Source organism: Pteronotus mesoamericanus, unplaced genomic scaffold (genome assembly GCF_021234165.1).
Source record: "Pteronotus mesoamericanus isolate MK-2021 breed Mesoamerican mustached bat unplaced genomic scaffold, CSHL_Meso_final scaffold_54, whole genome shotgun sequence".
Classification (NCBI taxonomy): domain Eukaryota; kingdom Metazoa; phylum Chordata; class Mammalia; order Chiroptera; family Mormoopidae; genus Pteronotus; species Pteronotus mesoamericanus.
In genome coordinates this window covers 46,508,169-46,531,541 of record NW_026555321.1, presented here as the reverse complement: position 1 = coordinate 46,531,541, position 23,373 = coordinate 46,508,169, and positions in this window count along the sequence as shown.

Sequence of the window (23,373 nt, the reverse complement as noted above, 5' to 3'; positions counted from 1 at the left end):
CTGTGGTTTTCTTTCCTTGTTCTGTCTTTATCTGGTTTTGGGATTCGGATGATGCCGGCCTCATAAAAAGAGTTTGGGAGTCTTCCCTCATCTTGGATTTTTTGGAATAGTCTGAGAAAGATAGGGATTTTCTCTTCCTTAAATGTTTTGTAAAATTCTCCTGTGAAACCATCCGGTCCAGGGCTTTTGTGTACTGGGAATTTTTTGATTACTGCTTCAATTTCACCGGCTGTTATCAATCTGTTCAAGCTTTCTGCTTCTTCTTCATTCAGTGTTGGAAGGTTATACTTTTCTAGCAATTTGTCCATTTCATCAAGGTTTTCAAATTTCTTGGCATATAATTGTTCAGAGTAGTTTCTTCTAATCCTTTGTATTTCTGTGGTATCAATTGTTATTTCTCCTTTTTCATTTCTGATATTATTTATTGGGGTCCCCTCCTTTTTTCTCTTGATGAGTCTGCTGAAAGGCTTGTTGATTTTGTTTGTCTTTTCAAAGAACCAGCTCCTGGATTTGTTGATCTTTTGAATTGTTCTTTTAGTCTCTATGTCATTCAATTCTGCTCTGACCTTCATTATTTCTTTCCTTCCACTTGCTCTGGGATTTGTTTGTTGTTGTTTCTCCAGTTCTTGAAGTTGTAGGGTTAGGTCATTTATTTGAAATATTTCTCTTTTTTAGGTAGGCCTGTGTTGCTATGAACTTCCCTCTCAGGAATGTCTTTGCTGTGTCCCATAGGTTTTGGACTGTTCCATGAGTTTGAAAGTTTTTGAGGTTTTTCCTTGAGGTTGGTTTCCAGTTTCAAGCCCTTGTGGTCTAAGAAAATGCTTGTTATTATTTCAATTCTCCTGAATTTTTTAAGGCTTGTTTTGTGACCTATCATGTGGCCTATCTTTGAAAATGTTCTGTGTGCATTCGAAAAGAATGTGTATTTTGCTTCTTTGGGATGAATGGTTCTATATATGTCAGTGAAGTCCATTTGATCTAATGCATCATTCAGTTCCACAATATTCTTGTTGATAATTTGTTTGGAAGATCTATACATTTTTGACAGTGGGGTGTTAAAATCCCCTACTATCAGTGTTGGTCTCTATATCTTTATTGAATTCCTCTAAGATTTTGATTATATATTGAGGTGTTCCTATGGTGGGTGCATGTGTTTGCAATATTTATGTCTTCTTGATGAGTTCTTCCTTTGAGTATTATGAAGTGTCCTTCTGGGTCTCTTTTTATGGCCTTTGTTTTGAAATCAATTTTGTCTGATATAAGTATCATTACCCTTGGTTTTCTTCCCTATCCATTTGCTTGGAATATTTTTTTCCATCCCTTTTTTCAGTCTGCGTAGGTCCTTTGTTCTGAGGTGGGTCTCGTGTAGGCAGCATCTGTGTGGGTCATGTTTTCTTACCCATTCAGTTATCCTATGTCTTTTGATTGGGACATTTAATCCATTTACATTTAAAGTTATTATTGATAGATACTTATTCATTTTTTCTCTTTGTACCCATGATCCTTTCTTTCTCACACTTTTTATTCATCTTCTAAAAGCAGTCCCTTTAGCATATCTTGGAGTGCTGGTTTGGTGGAGGTGTATTCTTTTAGCTCTCTTTTGTCTCGGAAACTCCTTATTTTAACTTTCATTTTAACTGAGAGCCTTGCTGGGTAGAGCAGCCTTGGCTGCAAGCTTTTACTTTTCATTACTTGGAATATTTATTGCCTTTCCCTTCTGGCTTGTAGTGTTTCTGTTGAGAAGTCAGCTGCTAGCCTTATTGGGGCTCCCTTGTATGTTACTACATGTTTCTCTCTTGTTGCCTTTAGGATTCTCTGTTTGTCTCTGATATTTGCCATTTTAATTATGATGTATCTTGATTAAAGGCCTCATTGGCTTCCTCTTGAGAGGGACCATCTGTGCTTCCTGGACTTGAATGTCTTTTTTTCTCCTCCAATTAGGGAAGTTTTCCATCACTACTTTTTCAAACAGCTTCTCTATCCCTTGCTCCTTTTCTTCTCCACTTGGTATCCCTATTATACCAATATTACTACCTTTCAGGCTGTCCTGCATTTCCCTAAATGTCTCTTCATTCTTTTTGAGTCTTTTTTTCCTTCTCTTGTTCTTTCTCGGAGCTTTTTTTCTACCTCATCCTCCAGCTCGCTGCTTCGATCCTCTGCTTCATCTAGCCTGCTTTGATTACTTCTACTGTGTTCTTCAGTTCAGAAATTGTATTCTTCATTTCCTCTTGTCTTTTACTGATAGTTTCTAAGTCCTTTTTCATGTTGATATACTTTGCAGTAAGTTCCTCATAGTTTCCCTGTAGTTTTTCATAATTCTCTTTGAGCTCACTGAGCTTCATCAGAACCATTGTTTTCAACTCCATACCTGATAGTTTACTTGCTTGTATTTCATTTAATTCTCTTTTAGGATATTCCTCCTTTCCCTTTGATTGTAGGGTGTTTCCCCCCCATTATTTGTGAGACTCTTCTTTTTTGCTTCTGCTTCTTAAATTGATCTATCTTGATTTCCTGACTTCCTGGTGTGAACTTCTATGGCAGTAGACCACTTTTTTTTTTCTTTCTTTCTGGATTTACCTCTGATGATGTCAGATGTTGACCTTGTCTGACCTTAGGTAGCCTTTAAGAAACTTCCAGGACTCTACTGTCTGTGTCTGTCTCCTCCAGTCGTTAATCTAGTTATTCTGCCCTCAGCAGTCGGGGGGAGTAGGGACAGAGTCCCTCCTTTGGGTAGGGTTATTGTGTCCTTTCACATTGTTGACACTCAGGGTAGCAGTCTGCTTGAGCAAGATGGCTCCTGCCATATGGGGAAGGAGTCTGCACTGGGTTTCCCCCAGCTATCCCCTCAGTTCTCTCCCCAGTGAATCCATTGCCAGACTTCCCTCAAACATCTCTTGAGCACTCTGCATCCTCTTTACCCAGGGATCTACTATATATGACTGCCACTCTGTATTCAGCCCCTGGGCTTGCACAACACTGGGCCAGGGCTGAGCCTACTGGGAGCATGGCTATTGTGCGCTTTCCTGTTGCTGCCGCTCAGAGGAGTGGTCTGCCTGGGCAAGATAGCATTTGCAGAATGCAGGGTGAGTCAGCACAGGAACCCCGCCATCCACTTTCTCAGTTCTTTCCCTCAAGCCTCCTTCTCTAGTATCTCCACAGGCGGCTCCAGCCCAGTCTGCCCCCGCCTCTTCTGGAGCCTAGGGAAAGTGGCTTCCACTCCAAAATTTTGTGTTGGCCCTTTAAATGGCTCTTTGTGTCTCCAGCCTCCTGTCTCAGGTAGAGAGCACACTGCTGCTTTTCACAGCTGGTTGTTATCTGTGTACTTTTTGGGTTCTGGTGCTATAGGCTAGAGATACCTGCCTATGGTTTAGACTCCACCCTTATCAGGGGGATCCAACTGGTGGTTTCACTATCCCTCTGGCGCTGCTGCCCATGGGTGCCTATTCCACCTTCTCAAACATCTACCTCACACCTTACCAGTGCTGAAGCTGATTCCTCTGTCTCTCTGAGGTTTTAAGTCTCCTCTCTCACTATTGTTCAGGTGTGTTCCAGGTGATTTCTCCACATTTTAGTTGTAATTACAGATTGGTCCTGGGAGGAGGTCAGTATGCCTTCCACTCACCCATCATAATACCGTTCTTATTTGTCTTTCTTATCTGTCTATTTCTTCAGTTACAACATTGGTTAGCTGTTGTCTGCAATTAAAGAACACTAGTTTTGTTCAATTACTGAGTAGGGACATAATCCTGAGAAAGTTCTTCCCCCTCGTGATCCTCAATATTCTTATTTATACAGTGGGCATCATGAAATGGATTGGATGATCTTTGTAATAAAGGGACAAATAAGGGAGTGTGAATGAGATACTGAGCAAATTGGGAAAAGAATTGCTATTTTAAGCTTTCTGCTAGGCCCAGAGGACTACAAAGATAAATGAGATACAGACAAGCATCAAGACTTTTCACTATTTTTCTGAGCATCTATCTTTGTACATCATTAACATAGCAGAGCCAGTATTCCTAAGTTTTTACTTTGAAATATATGATTTTATTGTACAGCATTGGTGAGGAACCATAGAAGGGGTCACAGAGGAAAATACCTTGAGCGTGGCTATTTGGTGCAATCAGTCCTTTGTTTCTATTAGCCCTCCTGGTATCCTTGTTTGAAGGATGGGCACATCTGCTAGGTGGATGCCTCTAGAGACAGTGATTCTCTTACCTTAAAATGCACTTACCAATCATCCCAAAGCCTTGAACCTTCACTGATCAATGCTTGGCTTATCGAAGGCAGTGGTTTGGCACTGTTTCATTCCCAGAATTGACACTAATGATATCTTGCAGTTTTTGAGGCTCTTATACACATCTGTACGCACAATCTGAATTCAGGTAAGAAAGACAGTTAGAAAATGCCACCCATTCACTTGACTCCAAATTGGTCCTTTTCATTTCTCCTTGACAGACCTTAGGTGATAGCCCATAGGGCACATAGCTGAAAGTAGTAAAATGGATGGAGTCTCCTTTGAAAATGGGATTTATGGCCCCACCATATCTGGTTTACAGCCTACAGTCACCCCACTTCACCCCATATTTGAGCCTTCATGAATCTTCAGTCTCAAGGGGGAGAACAGATAAACTTAAACTTTTTTTTTCTGGATTAATAGGAAAAATTAAGATTTAAACACCATATTTTACACATCTTAATTCCTTTAAACTCACAAGAGCATAGTGAGGTAAGCGTTGTCACCTCAGTTTTTCAGTGGGAGAATCTGTGATTTAGCATTTACAAAGAGGCAAAGCCAGGATTCCAATCCAGCCTGATTTCAATTACTTGGTTTATCTTAACCACTATACCTTTTGGCCTTTGCCTCTTCCTTTGGTAATGGAAATTGGGTGAGGAAATAGCTAAATAACCAGAGACAAGATTAGTAACTGTAGTTTCGCATCTAGTTGACATCATTATGTAGGATCCATTAATAACAAGTCCTGGAAACTGTCTAACCTGAGTATGCACATAAATATTACCCAAGGTAGTTTAAATCTTGGTGTGGCAAGGCCAAGAAGTAACAGGCACTTGCCTTAGTCTCCCATTTCCTGAACCTTCAGACATTTAGCTCTAAGTTATCCACAGCAACATTTTGAATTCCAGATGGTTTCACCCCAACACCCAGGGAACTTTGGAGCTAAATTTCTTTCTTTCTCATCCCCTACTAGGGAACAAACTCTATTTAACATTGAACTGTGCAAATACTAAGTTGAATATCAAACAATACACTCCTGCTAAATCCTATCATGCATTACAAAGCTGAACAAACAGATTTTTGAATAACTGATTCTTTGCTACTCAGTTGTACCAGCAGCAAAAGTATCCAATCAGAACTTTGGGCTCAAATAGAGTGAATATACAAGTCCAACTGGAGAAAGCCTGTAAGAGCTTTTACCGTATTAGTTACTGGGTCTTATTGAAGCCTTATATCATGGATTTAATTTCTGTATATTATTATTATTACCACTTAGTAAGCACCAGTTGTATACCAGACACTGTGCAAAATTTTATACAAATACCATTGTATTTAAAAGAATAACAAGAGGTAGATAATAGATGTCTTTATTATCCTAAGGAAATTGGGGCATAGAAATTTGCCCAAATAAATGTTAGAGTCAGGATTCAAACCCAGGTAAATCTAACTCCAAAGTTAATACGCTTAAGCACTGTGCTAGATGACTTCTGCTCTTCCAAGAAAGAAAGCTTTGCTATTAAATCATTCCACCTATGCATTCAATGTCATGCACTGTACAAATATTCTGATAAATTCCACCTCCCCACTTCTATTTATCAGGCAGTAGAGGAAACATAAAAATATCCAGCCACATTTGTCAAACATGATCTGTTTTTCATGAGTGCAATAGGGACTTGGTAGATTTCCATTGATATCAGCTGAGGAACTAATCAATTCTGATGCAAACTCACCTTGCACTTAATGTCATTCATTTGCCCTTGTGGATGATTTAATAGACTTTCTGGGGACTTAAGTGTTCATACCATAAAAAGCTAACATTGAAAGATATGAGAATGTGCTAGGAAGCTTAGACGTTTCAAAGTAACTAGGATCTTTTTATGCTTGTGTGAACTGGGTGACTTGATTAATACAGCATGATTGTTAGGGACTTTAGTTGGACCTAGGATACTGAGGGGCATGAGCCCTTGAGTAAGCAAGGGACAATGCCTAACTAAGAACCTGAAATCTCAGTCAAGGCTCTGTCCTTCACTTCTTTGGAATATAAAGTCTTTTCTTTTCTTCTTCCCTGTGAATCAGTGTTGCAGTAGATCCAAAATAACTAGACCTCTAGTGAAGAAACCCATCAGGGACCCTATCTCTGTTTATGACCTAGTTGCTTGATATTTGGTTAATTACCTCCTCTCCATAGAATGTAGCTTAGATTTTTCTCCCATGCATTTGCTGAAAGCAAAGCTAACTACTTCAACATCAGGAAGACTTTTTTTTTTTTTTACTCAAAATAGTACTTATTGCAGTAAACAACAATAGCAACAAAAATAAAGCAGCAAGGATGAATAATATGCTTCAGCAGTGTTGAGTCCCACAGTGGTGAGATCACCTGAAGTGATGGTTGGTATGCTCCCTTACATTATACATTTCTTGCCATGGGCTGCTGTTAATTGAGTCTATTATTCAACTATCTTAAAAGAAGCCAAAGGGGAGTTATGAGACAGATTCTCATTATACAAATGTCTAATACCTCCTTGTCTCCAACAGTTTGTTCAGGTTTCCAGTGTCTTCAGAATTTAAAAGCTATCATTCAAAATGACCCTAAAGGGACTTCTTGGATAAACTATGGGTAGCAGAGGGTTCAAGAAAACCTAATGAACTAAATTCCAGAATGTAATAAGACCTTCCTAAGAGAGAAAGAAACACTTATTTCACCCCTTGTAGAAGTGTGAGAGGGAGAGAAACGTGATAAATATATATTAGGATACACCAGTCAAGCTTTTAATAAACTTTTAAGAGCTGCTTGTGAGCTGGCAAGAGAAATTAGCATCCCAAGAAGACTCAACTGCAGAAAACTTCTGCACCATTCATCACCTCTTTCCCTCAGGCTTTCTCTGAGTGCTTGAGGGTGTCATGCTGAAGACAAGGAATCTGCAGGGAAGCTGAGAAAAATTCTTCCTGAAGACCACAGGTTTTCAACCAATTGTATTTCAGTGGTACTCCAAAGGCTGAACGAGGGGAAAGAGGGCTGAGAAGAATTTCCCAAGGAGCACAGTACTGGAGAGTGAAGAGAACTTCCAGAGATTCAAAATGCTATAGGGGCTAGAAAATGGAGAGAGCTCCCAGCATCATTACCAGTACTCAGAAATCAAATCCTTCTGAAGGGAAAATTCATCAGGTAAAGTGAATCTAACTAAAGTAGCGTAAAAGCTAAAGATAGATTATATTGACTCATTATTAGTCTTACAGATAAGAAACATACCATTTCCTGGAGACAAATAATATTTACTTAAGTCTCTGCTGGTCTTTTACATGCAGTATGGAGGACACAACAAAATATTGAGACTTTTGAAGAAGGAAAAACATGTGATTACGGTCAAGTAAGATGTAATAAATAGGGATAGACTCAGAGATGACTCAAATGTTAGTAGTATAAGAGAGGAAATTTAAAATAATGATGAAAATAGGTGAAAGACCTAGAAGAAATTGGGGACAATGTATGGGAACAGATGGAGAATTTAGAAAAGAACAAAATTGAAACATGTGTCAGAAATGGAAAATTCATTTGGTGAATTTAACAACGGACTGAACATGATAGTTGGAGGGATCAGTAGGCTTAAAGATAGGCCAAGAGAAATTATCCAAGCTAAAATCCAAAGAGAAAAATTAATGCAAAATCACATAACAAAGCATCAGCAATCTGTGAATTCACCATGTATGTCACTGGAGTTCTAGAATTCACCATATATGTAACTGGAGTTCCAGAAAAAGGGGAGAAAGAGATAACAGAACAGAAGAAATATCTGAAGAATGATGAATAACATGAACCCACAGATCTAGTCAGCAGAATAAATCCAAAGGGAACTATTAATAAACACAGAAAGGTCATACTGTTAAAAAAAAAAACAAAGATAAAAAACCCAATTTTTTAAAGAAGCCAAAGGAAGAAAAAAATATTATACATTGAAGAACCTCAATAAGAATTTCAGGTGACTTCTCAGAAACAACAGAGGCAGAGACAATAAAGCATCTTCTTTTAAGTCCTGAAAGAACAAGCAGTCAAACTAGACTACTATGTTCAGTGAAAATAGTCTTCAAAAGTGAAGGCAAAATAAAGACATCTAGGACATGTGAAAATAGAGAGAATTCATTTTCAGCATACCTGCACTATAAGAACGCTAAAAGAAGTCCTTCAGGCTGAAAGGAAATGAGATCAGGTGGAAAGCCTACTGCTTCAGGAAGGAACAAAGAACACCAGAAAAGATAATATTGTAGGTAAATGTGAAGGCCTTTTTATTACCTACATATTTATAGTATCTACAATGATATGTTTCTTTAAACAACTTTAATTGCTTAAAAGAAGGAAGAATAACCATATTCTGCACATTTTATAGAGTATGTAGAAGTAAAGTAAAATGACAAGACTACAAAGGATGGAGGTGGGAAAGGGAATATACTGTCATAGGGTGATACTCCTTCACAAAGCAGTACAATATTATTTAAAAGTTGACAGCACTAAGTTAAAAATGAACAGTGTACTCTCTAGATATATGAGCAAAAATACATAAGGTATAAAATGAAAACTTTTAAAAAGATAAAATCCTAAAAACATATTTATTTATCCAAAGAAGATGAACAGGAAAAATACATGCATACACACACAGGTCAAAGAGAAAACAAATACCAAGATGATAGATTTAACCCCCAGTATATCAATAATTGCCTAAAATGTAAACAGACTATATTCTTCAATTAAAAATATAAGAAGGTGCCCTGACTGGTGTGGCTCAGTGGGTTGGGTGTCATCCCACAAACCAAAAGGTCCCCAGTTTGATTCCTGGTCAGGACAGAGGCCTGGGTTGTGGGCCAGGTCCCAGTTTGGGGGTGTGCAGGAGGCAACCAGCTAATGTTTGTCCCACACATCAATGTTTCTCTCCCTCTGTTTCTTCACCCTTCCCCTCTCTCTAAAAGTAAATAAATAAAAGTCTTACAAAAAAAGTAAGAAGTTATCAGACTGTATTTAAAAATGATGTTTAGAAGAAGCACCACTTTAAATATGATGACACAAACAGGTTGAAAATACAAGGGTAGAAAAATATATATTATGCAGAAACTTAGCATAAGAAAACTGTAGGAACTACATTATTATCGGTAAAGTAGACTTCAAGAAAAAGAGTATTACCAGACATAAAAGGGGGAAATATCTAATAAAAACAGTTAATTCATCAAAAAGACATAAACATCCTTCATTTCTATGCATCCAATTTTTTATCTTTAAAATACAAGATCTGACAGAACTAAAGAAAGAAATAGGCAATTCCTGTTTCATGAATTAATAGAACACTTAGACAAAAACACCCTGTAAGAATAGAGAATTTTAAAACAATTCTATCAAAAAACTTCACCTAATAAATATTTATAAAACACTATCCCCAACAACTGCAGAATATACATGCTTTCCAAATGCACATGGAACTTGGTCACATACTGGGTCATAAAACAAATGTTAGAATATTAAACAAAATTGAAATTCTCTGACCACAACAATATTGTTAGAAATTATTAAGAAGAGAGTGTCTGGAAAATACTCAGATGTTTGGAAATTAAACAATGCCCCTATAAATAATCCACTGATTAAAGAGGAAATCTCAAGGAGAATTTAAAGATATTTTGAAGTTAAAGAAAAACAGAGCAAATCAAAATTTGTGGGATGCAGCAAAAGTAATGCTTATAGTGGGATATATTGATTTTAATGCTTATATTATTAAACAAGAAAGTTCCAAAATCAATTAGATAACTTTCCTTCTTAAGAAGCTAGTAAAAGAAGCACAGTTTAAACCCAAGCATAAATAGAAAAAAGAATCAACTAATCCAATTCCATCATCTTTCAGAGAGAGATACTGATGCCCAAAACAATTAAGTAATTCTCTTGAGGTCATGCAACTGATCAGGAATACAACCAAAACTTACAAGAACCCATTTTCTTCCCATGGTCTGCCTCTTCCCACACCTCAGTATTCTGTACTTCCAGCTTTATTTCTTGTGAGATTTTTAATTCTTCCTTTAAAAGAACTTGTTTTTTCTTGCAATGGGCAACAGAACTCACCCAAATATTTTTAGATGAGAAGATGGGGCTTCTTGTAGCAGGTGGGTTGTGACCAAGCTCACACATTCATGACGGCTAGGGAGCTGTCACCCTACTAAGTTCTGAGTGGAAGCTTGTTATAGACCTTAGACCAGGGTCCATTTCTTCTATATCTCCTGATTTCATTCATGATGACACTGCTGGAGACCAAGAATGGAAACATTTACTTCCCTTTCAGGCTCAAAACCCAGCACAGTGTCCTCAGCTGTAATTGAAAAAATGCTTGGGCCTAGTAGTCATTCACTCTTCTGAGGGAACCTCCTCATTTTCCTCGGGATAATCCCCTGACCCACTTAGAGTTCATAATATTCCTGTGGGATTGATTTTGACTCACCTCTAACAAATTACTCAATCTAATCTATTTGAACATTAAGCATTTTTTTTGTTGACACTATTACAGATATCCCTCACTTCCCCCCCCTTAGCCCACCTCTGCCCAGCTCCCATCCCCTCTTCTACTGGCCTTCACACTATTTTCTGTGTCCATGGGTCAAAAGAATTTCTTAAATAAAACACATCTTTATAATGACTGAACTGCCTAAACTTACTCATAGGTAAGCAAATTCAAATCTTGTTTTTTGTTTGATCTTCAACACTGTTCTATATTATGCCATCATTTGAGCATTCTATTGCCTCCACACTTGCCCCAACCACTGTGATGACATCAGGAATGAGACATAACTCTATACAAACCTTTAAGACACCATTTGGGTTATTTTTGATAAGACTTAGTTTTGTTGAAAGATAGAGGCATAGTTCCTTTTCTGGTAAACTTAGAAATGTAAAAGTGTAAGCTCTCCATTTCCATGGACCATATATGCAAGGATTTTACTCCACAGTGACTCTAACAGGAAAGATGAGCCAAGAGGAAAAGAGAGAAAGATACTGGCATGTGACAACACTGCCAACACTCTGAATCAAGACAAATATTTTCTTTTATTTTTAAACTTTTTTTTATATTGGATTTTTCAAAATCACATTCAACTAAAAGAGTCTCCAATAATTGATACGGAGCCCAAAAAGGACTATGTCTTAAAGACATGTACATTTCTAAACAGCACCAAACTCGAGAGGCATTGAATCAGCCCTGGTCTGAGGACAGTAGGCACCCTGCCCAAAGCCCAGTGGAGTGGGCCTGGGTTAGGCACTAGATATAAAGGCAGCCAATAACTTTTGATTTCATAGATTTGAATTAGAGAACTTAAAAATAAATCTAGATGGTTGGTGTTATGTTCTGAGTGTGTCCCCTTAATGGTAAGATTTAACCCTATCCCCTAATGCATGAAGGGGTGAAACTTAGGGAAGTAATTAGGATTGAATGAAGTCACAGGGCAGAGACCTTATGAATGGGTTCAGTACAGTTTTAAGAGTCATAAGGCAGCTTGCATTATTTCTCTCTTTCATTATGTAAGGATACAAGAAGTCAGCCATAACTCTCTGCAAACCAGAAGAGAGTCTTCACCAGAACTTGACCATGCTGACAATCTGGCCTCAGACGTTTAGCCCCATGAACTGCAAGAGATAAATTTCTGTTGTTTATAAGGTACTCAGTCTATGAGTTTTTTAATAGCAACCAGAAATAAGATTGTTGGTGATTGGAATTGAAGCCTTAAGTATTAAATAGATTTTTTTCCTTAAAGATGGGTGTTTAGTCCTCTGTGGCTGAATTAGGATGCAAGAATCATGGTAACCCCAAGTTATAAAGCAGCAGAATCCATAAAAAAGCAGAAGTCATGATGCACAGAAAACATAGTTAGAGAAGATGGAAGGAATAGGCAAGTCAAGAATTAAAGATAAGCAGAAAATTAACAAACATGACAGACCATGTGATCCATGAGAGATAAAAGGCTGGAGAGAGAAATAAGCTCTGAGCTAATTCAAAGGGTTTTTCAAGTTCCGCTTCTCACCAGACCTCATTTATCTCCAGCAGTTCTTGTTTTTGGATTCTGGTAGTAGCTGAGGACCCAGACTTTCTGTAGTCTGATAGTCCCATCTCAGCTCCTGTGCCTACTAGTTTTGTAATCTTGAGATAGTTATTTAATTCATTAGTATGCCATTTCCTCACCTGTAATTGGGATAATGACAGTACTAGATTCATTGGATTGTTGTAAAAATAAACCCATCTACGTAAGAGTCTTAACATAGTAAATGGCACTTGGTAAGTACTCAATAAATAAAACTATTATTCATTTAAATATGTCTTGAGAGTTTTATACTGATGGTTTTCTACACACTGAGGATACAGTGATTAAATAAAAGCAAAATCCCTATCTAGTTAAAAATAAAACAAAGTGAAGCATCTAACCCATGAAGATTATATATTACCTTTTCTGCCTCATTTATTATGCTTCAGAATATCCTTGTGGTAGCTCACTACTCACCTTATTTGAACTGTTTTAATTAAGACTCTGTTCCTTGTATCCAAAAATGCATAATCAAAACAAGCAGCTTGGTAGAGTAGAGAAGACTAGGTATCTCGGGATACACCTCTGTATTGAAAATATCTCTTTTTGAAAATTTTCTCAAATTTTCAATACTGTAATTTGCTCTCATGGAAAATAAGCAGTTCATTAAAAATAAAATAGGTCATGAAAACTTTGACCTCATAGATTCTTCTTATACTCAACATTTGTTATCCTTCCATACTTATTTTTGATGAGCTGAACAAAACAAAAAATTGATTTTCTGCCAGAAAATCATATATTAAAAAGTTGTAATTCAGATATCCCAAGATTCAAAGAGAATTTTTTAACCTTACAATTAAACAATTAATTCTTTAATTGTCTTTAATTGCTTTTCTTTAATCCTACATTCTATTTTATTAACTTACATCTGAAAAGAATGAATGAGAAATCAACAGCAAAGTCCACACTAACTTCAGCATCAGCCATAATTGTGGAAATAATGTTCTTGATTGCACTTGTTTTTTAAGCATGCATCATCAAAACTCAGTTAATGGGTATGTCAGACACCAAAGTCACTAGACAAATATTTGCTGAGACTCAAGGGGAGCATATTGCCCCATATTCAGCAGGTTACAGAGTAACATTTCCTGGTGGAGACCAGCATCAACCCTGGGATGAGAAGAATTCAGTTTGATTCTTGGTGATTCCATTTGTTTTTCTTGCTTGTGGACAAGTCACATTATATGCTATTTCTCTGTTCTTCCTTTGTAGGTTGAGGGATATACCTATAGCTATGAGTTTCAGCATCAAAATGAGAATGTAAACAGGTCTCAAAAACAGTAATTATGTAGTAAATATACGTTGGATGAACTAAGATATGAATGGATTGGAAAACACTATAAAAAGAGGAGGTATTTGACACAGTCAAGTAAGTTCCATAAGAGACTTCAAAAAGTTGCATTCAAAAAAATCTTTATTACAACCATGGTATTAGTTTCCTGTGAGGACTTATACAATTTCCCTAACCACTGTGACTTGATTTCTCATATGACAGATGCCAGTCACATCACACACACACAAATGAGCACACACAACTTATAGGCACTAAATTTCATTTAAAATTTCTATATTTAGTCATTCACTAAACTATTCAACAAATATTTACTTCTACTGCCTGCCCAGCAATGTGCTAGCCACAAAGAGCCACAAAAGGCAAAGCAAACAACAATATCCAAGGTTTGTCCTCTTGGAATTTAAGTTTCAGTGAACTTGAACAAATAAACTGAAGACGAGGTAATGGCTGGTGACAAGTAAGTACATGGTGGTGTGCGAATGCATCCAAAGCTCTTGCCCTAATATATATGTTACTAAGTGGGTCCCATGGGCCCATATCTCAGTGCTTTGGCTTTTGTAGGTAAGAGTTAAAACCAACATTAAAGACTAGCAGTCTCTTTGGACTTAGCTGTCTGCAGTGAATGAGAGTCAGAAGTGATATCTGTCACTGCAGATGACACTGGCTGTCAGGAACAATTGCATCTTTAAAAAAGGACGAAGAAAATTCCCCTTCATGCTCCCAAGTAAGTGTGCCAGGTGTAATTGTTATGCAAGAGGGGACTTTTCCAGTCAACAGTGAAAGCACAGCTCAGGACAGACTGGAAAGCAGCAACTCCATCTATCAGGTGGCTGGCAAGCCTCCCTTTTGGAAGTAAGTATACTCTTCCCCAGTAAGGGAATGAGCTTTCTTCATATCCAGTAGTGCACATATCTTTCTAAAGAAAAGGTATATATGGAGAATTTTATTGTTTTGCCTGATTACAATTAATTCATCCACTCCTGTCTGTAGTAAAAGTACTCTAGTTGTCTCTAGGAACTCACTCTTCCCTATACCTGACTAATGGGTTGAGAAATTGAGGCATACTACACGCCTAGCCAATGTGTTCAATCAAAGCTAACCCCAATACTTAACTCTGAAAAAGCAAGAAATGAAGCATTTCAGTTCTGAACTTGAAACTAAATAAAGGACTGAATCTACTTGCAGCAATCTTGTCACCCCATTAGGAGAGCCCATCTAAGAGCAGAGCCGACAGAGAACAAAGAGCAGCCCAGGAAAGTAGAGAGATACCCTGGATCCCAAGGAAAAAATCCAACTTGGAGCTCATACTGACTAAAGCAGAACCAATCTTTAAAACACATTTGTATTGAAATTTTTGTCACTTGAATTTGAAAAATTATAATGGACACAGATGGTCCATATTTAATTACTACTAGGGACAAGTACTTTGGGTTACAGGAGGATTTGAATTATTTTATCTATCCTCTTTCTACACCAATAATCAATTATGAGACAGTTGATTTTGTACCCAGAGGTGTATGAACCCACAGCCCAGATATGTAAACCACTCTTTCACATTTGACCTCCTATTAAGTAACTTTGTTAGTTACCCTACCCGTGGATATTTGAATTTTAAAAGATGACACTTGGTTAAGAATTACATATCCTAAAGGGACACATTCTTTTAGCAATATTTATCAAGTGATTGAAATATCCCTTCCTTCTCTACTCCTTACTGTTTATCACTAAAATGAAATATATCTGAAAAATCTTAAGATAAATATAAAAGTTTTCTAGATCATACTACAGTCAGAACTTCCAGTCCACCCTCTTACTTCTAATCAAGTATTTAGCTTCTAGTTTAATGGGGATACTAAATCTTATGGTGATAGGTATTTCCGAAAAAGAGACAGGAGCTTGTAGATGTCTCTGATGGTACTCTGGCCTGGCTGGAGTCATCTATCCCTAAACCATAGCCAAGAAACCAATCAATCAGAGCCTTCTGATTGTTGACAATGGGTATGGCATGCCATATTGTCTAAACAAACAGGCTTTGAAGTTAAATAGTCCTCAGCTCAAATACCAGCACAAAAACTAGTAATAATGGAACCTTAGACAAGTTACTTGACCTTCCCAAGCATCAATGTCCTCATCAGTAAGTGGGCATAATCATAGTGCCTATCATATAGGGCTGTTGGGAAAATTAAAGAGCTTAGGAACAAAAGAAGAACTTAATCAACTTTGACCCTCATTAAAATATACACAAATTATACTTAAAGCCTTTGAGGAGTCCCAATTCACCAAGGTCACAATTTCACTGTATTTTATTTTGAAGAAGAAATAGGAAGGCTCTGTGAACCCACTTTCCACAGCCCATTTGCTGTAAATAAATCTGAGACAGAAACTTCTCTGAGCTCAGAGTTCACTGTCTCTGCATTGGAGCAGCTCACCAGCAGTGCCTCTTATTGGCAGGAAAAGCTGGGCTCTTCCCATGTGTGGATGCTCATGGTATAAAAAATAAAAATACATGATTTAAAAAAATAGCGGCATGCATACACATAATTGTTTGCATTAACAATTCACAGTGTGTTTCAGGCAATGTGGCCCAGGAATGGGGTACTAGCACCTGCTGAAAGATGAGCTCTTCTTTCAGTCTTGTCACTGTACTTCCACTGTATGATAACCTTATTTGCACATAATCTTAAATGTCTAAATTTTAGGGCCTTCACAAATGTAAAACCCAGTCATAATGACTTCCCCATACCCCCAAGCCTTACTTTTCCTACCCACCCATACAACCAGAAATTAAATTTATCAGTAAAGAAAAATTATTGTAACATCAATAATCAACCATTTATTAGTCAACTATATAAAGCCATACATCATATTTTTTCCCTTGCCTTTTAAAATGTTATATGGTGTTTAACATATACATAACATGGATATATAATATAATGCAAAGAGAACTGTGTATTCATTTCCAGTAGTAAGAAATAAAACATTACTAATACAATTTAAGAGTCATTACATTTTTTCAAACAGGTCTACTTGAATTGTAGAGGAACAGAAGGCACATTATGGTGGGCATTTCATTCATTCACCCATAATTACATAATCCATAGAGAGCACATCTAATACAAAGGCAACAAGGTTTTGTCTACCACTTCTGAGGCTAGAAACCTTCCTGCCACCACAAATTACACCTTTATCTCCAGATCTCCCTCTCTTCCCTGAGGCTAAAGCCTTAATCACAGCCTGAGCCTCCTTCCTCCCACACTATAGAAACTGCTGCCTGAGAGCTGCACTGTAAAGTATTGATCCAAGGGCAGTCTCTCAAGCCAAGGCAGAATCCTGTGGGACCTGGCTGAAAATGGCAAATCATCAAAGTAAAGGACTGAACAAGAATTTAGGTTCCATCCAAATCTGAGCTTCTGTCCATAAATCCCTTAAGTCCCCTTCACACTTTTCAAAAAGCCCAATGTGTTGGCTGTAAAATCATCTTTGACATGGGAGATTAAATCTTAGGGCTGGATCAGACATGATTTTCCTCTCTGGCTTCCAGGAAAGGATGTAAGTCATTAGGTATTGAAGTTGACAACTCTTTAGTCACACTCAAGCTTTTATCTCAGCTGAAGAATGAAAAAAATGCATACAGACCTAGGGTTCAGGGTGAGTGTTTAAATTAGCATAAAGGTAGTGTTGTTTGAGATGCCACCATTGTCTTTAGGTCCTGGTGGGTGGCCCCTTATATACTGGGAACATACTAAGTACACCTTACTCTATGCTATCTGATATATCAAAAGAAATGAAAAGTTTGGATATATTTATGTTTATATTTTCAGTCTATTTGGTTGGCATTTGAAAGTGTGCAGTATCTGTGAAATCACTTTATAAACTCACCATCTATGTGCTTGGGATTTTCACTATTATCAAAGCAGTTTTTATGCACTTCTGGATCTTTCAAGGTAAATGTCCTGTAACCAACAGAAAGTAGGTGGGTTGTCAGATTTTCCAGACCTGGGGAAGCCAGTAAAGCCTAAATCTATCTTCTCAGTTATAAATTTCCACAAAGGCAACCTCAAATACAATTATTAAGCATAGTTATGTGTTGCTGAAGGTTCCTACAGGCAACATACACTGCTACAAGAGATTGTAAATCAACTTCTGTGATTTGTCTGCTAATTAGTTTCTTTTTAGTAAATATCTTTTTTTTTTTGTAAAGGTATTTAAGGTGATCATTCCTTATTAGCATCCAGTCTCTTCAGTTTGACATTTGTTCATTTAACATGTATTAAGTCCCTGTCATTAGTGCTAGGCCCTGTAGAGGATACAGCTGTGTAAAAGACATATAAGTTACATTCTAAACCAAGGATGCAAATGCCTATAATTCGAAAAAGGATGACCTGAATTCTATTAGAAACTCAAAATGAATAGATAGATCATGCACGTGAGGAATTTGGAAATAATAGTGTTTGTTCATATGACATAGACTTCAAGGGTGGGTAAGGTATTGACACACAATGATGAAAGAGAAAGATGTTTACAATCAGAATGGAGAAATAGTGTTGGAGAAAATGGGGTTCTCCAGGCAAAAAAATGAAACCAGACCACTATCTTATATCATACACAAAAATTAACTCAAAATGGATTAAAGACTTAGACATAAGACCTGAACCTATAAAACACATAGAAGAAAACACAGGCAGTATTGTCTAGAAGTAGGTTTCATTGATGTTTTTGTGGATTTGACTCCAACAGCAAGGGAAACAAAAGCAAAAACAAACAAACAAGACTATATCAAATTATAAAGTTTTGCACAGCAAAGGAAACTATCAACAAAACAAAAGCAACCTGCTCAATGGAAAAAATAATTGCCAATCATTCACCTGATAAGGGATTAATATCCAAATTATATAAAGAATTCATACATCTCAACAACAAAAAAACGACCTGATCAAAAAGTGGACAGGGAATCTGTAAAGACATTTTTCAAAGAAAACATACAGGTGGCTAACAGGAACACTAAAAGATGGTTAATATCACTAATAATGAGAGAAATGCAAATTAAAACCATAATGGCATATCACCTCATACCTGTTAGAATGGCTATCATCAACAAGATGAGAAATGACCGCTGTGGAAGAGGATGTGGAGAAAAAGAACCTTTGTACACTGCTGGTGGGAATGTAAATAAGACAGCAGCTCTAGAAAATAGTATGATGGTTTCTTAAAAGATGAAGAATAGAATTACTGTATGATCCAGTTATTTCAATTCTGGGTATTTATCCAAAAAATACAAATATGCTAATTTAAAAAGATACATGCATCCCCATGTTCACTGTAGCATTATTTACAATAGCCAAGAAATGGAAACAGTCTAAATGTTTATTAACAGATGAATAGATAAAGAAGATGTGTCATTCATGTAAACACACACACACATACACACACACACTCTACACAGCCATAAAAAAGGTGAAATCTTGCCATTTGCAACAACATGGATGGACGTTGAGGGTATTATGCTAAGTGAAAAAAATCCCAGATAGAAAAAGAAAAGTATCATATGATTTCATTCTTATGTGGAATATAAAAACAAAAACAAAACTAACAAAACAGATTGGTGGTTTGTAGAGAAGAGGATAAAGGGAGATTGAAATAGATAAAGGGGCCCAATTGTATAGAGACAGACAGCAACCTAATTTCTGATGGTAAGCATGATGTAGTACATATAGATGTTGATTTATATAATACTTGAAACTTATATAATGTTATAAACCAATGTTACCTTGATAGAAATTAAATTAATAAATAAAAGTGAATTAGATTTGGGGAAAAGGTAATGAACAACATGAGCAAGATGCAGAACTTAAAGTCTGATATACTTTTAGGAAAAAGCAAGTAATCTATTTTAATTATTTCACAGAATATCTACTAAGAAGAAATGAAAAATGATGACAACAGCAGGAAAACAACAGTAATTGAATAAATATGACAGTGACCACAATAGCTAACATTATTAATTTGGGTATTGTTCTAAGTTGTTTTTGTTTAATAATCAGAGAATATGAGCAAATAAGCATATGCATACACCTGTAGATACAGCCTTTTTTGATGTCAGTTTGCTAATATGGATCAATAGACCTAGTTGGTTCACATACTGGCTCCCACATCTGGAGGGTGAAGAGACTGAAGAAAATGGCAGACCAGTCCAGATTGGTAGGTGGCAGTTTTAACAAGCAGGGGAGCAAATGAGGCTTGTCTTGGGCAGCTGCAAGATGAGTAGATCTGTGCACCCTCCTGCTAGAATCTTAAAAGTTTATATGGTGGCCTTAACTGGGTTTGGTCACAGATACCATCCAGATGGTCTCAGCTATGTCTTACTCTGTTAAGGCTATGTCAAACAGCTCCCACTGTAGAAATGGTAGGCAGAGGGTACCAAGAACAGGGGAGGGAGTGAGTAGCCTCCAATTGCCTGGGACTAGCTGTTAGGTCAACTGGGAGTCACACCCTCTCAATGACTTCTTCCAATATACCTGAAAAAACAAACAAACAAATGATCACATACATTTAGACCCACAAGTTCCACATAAAAAATTTACTCTAAGGGAATAGTCACACAAGTGCAGAGAGATATAGGTACAAGAATGTTCACTGTGAGCACTGTTTAAAAAATCAAAGATTTGGAATCATAATTGCCCAACCATAGGCAACTGAATAAATAAATATTGCAATATTATCCAGGCAATAAAAATTATAACCTATATACATTGAACTTCAAAGAACTTTCAAAATACATGATAGGGTGAAATAGAAAATCTGTTGATTAATTTGTATAGCATAATCCCAACTTGTGCAACACATATATTTCCTTTTGTATATTAGAAAAAAGCCTGGATGTAAATAAAATTTCTGAAACAAATATATGAGGTCTGTCCAGAAAAAGTCCAACCATTGTTAATGTATAGAGAATAGTTTGAATGACATTGGTGTAATCTGGTAGCCAAGGAGAAGGGACTGGAATGTGCATGCATGAACAATCATGACTTCACTGTACTAGTCAGTGAGGGTGGAAGATGCCATTGAGTGAGAATGTGTACTGTGTGGTTATCCCATTCAAAATGAGTGAGTAGAGCAAAAAATCTGCATCAAATTTTGTGTTAAGTGTGAACATTCCTCCATGGAAACTATTCAGTTGATTCAGAAGGCCTCAGCTATGAGCAAATGGTGACTGGTAGCTTCATCACAACAATGTGCTTGCTTATGCATCATATCTTGTGCAGAGTTTTGGTGAAACATCAAATCACCTAGGTGACTCAATGACCCTATAGCCCAGATTTAACACATTGCAACTTCTGGCTTTTCCCAAAACTCAAATCAACTTTGAAAGAGAAGACTTCAGACTGTTGATGAGATTCAGGAAAATACAATGGGGCAGCTGATGGTAATTGGGAGAACTGTGTGAAGTCCCAAGGTGCCTACTTTGAAGAGGACTGGGACATCATTGTCCTATGTACAATTTTTTTTGTATCTTGTAACTTCTTCAATAAATGTCTCTATGTTTCATACTATATGGCTGGACACTTTCTGAATAGATCTTTGTACATGGATATTTTGCATAAGTTGGATATTTTATTTTTTTGTATCATAATCAGACATTATTTTGTAAGTATATCATAAAGAGTTAATGTATGAATACAATAATAATACAAAAAATGAAATTACACTTTTTAGGCAGATAAATCCCACTCCACATTTCCCTGGAATCACTGGTAACTTATATAAATGATCTTAATGCCTCAGTGGAGTTTTGGATCTCTATCACAAGGGACAAAGCAGCTTTCATTCCTTTAAATGGAGTAGGAAATCTGAATCCGCAAATCAGGTTAACTACATCCTTTTACATTCTTACAACTGTGAATTCTATGTGTATATGGCACAAATATTAGATGAGGAAGAAATAGTCACAAATAATCTTGATGGAATCTGAGAACTGTAAAGGGTTTTGAAGGATGATATATGAACCAAAAGACTCTCAGATTAGGGAGAAAACTGGAAACCACAGCAGATAAAACATTGAAGGATCTAAGGATACTCATTGTTTTAAATGGGTTATTTTTATTTCATTCTTACCACAATTCAATGAACTAGGTACTATTATGCTAATCCTATAGGTGAAGAAACTGTAGCTCAGATTATATAACTGTCCAAAGGTTACCCAGTAGGAAGAAGTTGGAGCTTACATACAAAGAGAGCCTGTCTATATCACGAAGAAATGATTTGCAGCTAACCATAGGGAAGAACAATGTGGATGGGTCTCCATTGTATATATTGAGTTCCACATCTTTGAAGGTAATCAAATACAGCTTATATTCCAATTAGGCAGTGATTCAGAAAAGACTATATCACCACTGGTGGTTGCATCATTTGAACATACCCTTCCTTACCCTGAGAATACTGTCATCTTTATTTTTTGTCAAAAATAAAAGTAGGTCTCCTTCTAATATTAAAAAAATTCAGAACCCCTCTTAGGAGCCTGAAATTCTAAGAATTAACAAAGGAACATTTTCCATGTGTTTCTCCCTTTTCCTGGCTCCTATAATAATGTTCTTTTTACCTTTTTATTCTCCCTTCTTTTCCCTTGTCCAAATCACCTTATTCCATACCTGCTGCCCTTCCTCTCCTCTTCCCACTGCTCTGTCTCATGCTCTATAGGAGACACAACCTGGGATGATTTTATTTTCCCCTTTTGAGCATTCTTTTTAAGTACTTTCAGTCAATACCTAGTAGCAAGCATGCAGGAAACAGCATACAATGGGAGAAAAAAATGTCATAAAATACTGTTAGAACAGTGTTCAGAACTCCTTTGTTCATGAATCTCAAAGCCAAGTTGTGTTATTTTCTCCCAGCCAATGTCCTGGAAGCCATCCTTGCAACATTAGAGCCAGAATAGTGATCAAGGCTGGCTGTGATCTACAATTACAAAAGACAAAGGGGTAACTGGAACCAATAGGAAGCACAGTGACATGTAACCTCTCATATCTTCTCCCCAGAAACAAGAGTTTGGGGGGGTGTCCTTGATTCATTCATGTATGTAACAGACTCTCTGCCAATGAAACAAAGATAAGACTCAGAAGAACAAAGCTGAACAGAGACGTTGCCAGAGAAAAAATGGCTTCCAGTAAAAAATTCATACATAAATAAATCTCACAGAAAAGCCAATTTTTTTCACAGAAATAATTAACATTGTGGCCACTATCAGACACAGACATAACATGAATTCATTCAATCTTTCCAACTCTCTGAGGAAAATCTTATGAATTCTCATTTACAGATGAATTAAATGAGATTCAAAGAGGCTAAAAAAATAAACATCCACAAGGTCACAAGCCCACAATGAAAGAGCCTGTCAGAATCTTTTTCCAAATTCTAAAATAAAGAAGAATGTGTCTCTATACTGTACAGAAATTTATTTTTTTAACCACTTCTGAGAAGTAAATTCCAACAATAATTTCCCTAGTTTGATATCTTGAGGAAGCAGAAAGGCAAGATGAGAAATAAGGACAGGATGGCAGTCAAAGAAAAAGAGAAGAGAGCATGAACCATCCCTGGGTTTCCTTTCCCCAACCCCACCTCCAGCACATTCAGACACACATGTACACGCTGGCACACACCATGCTCATAACCTCTCCTGCTCATGGCATTTTTTCTCTTCCTGGAATACCCATCCTATATACTTCCATCTTGTTAATGCAGACAAATCCAGATT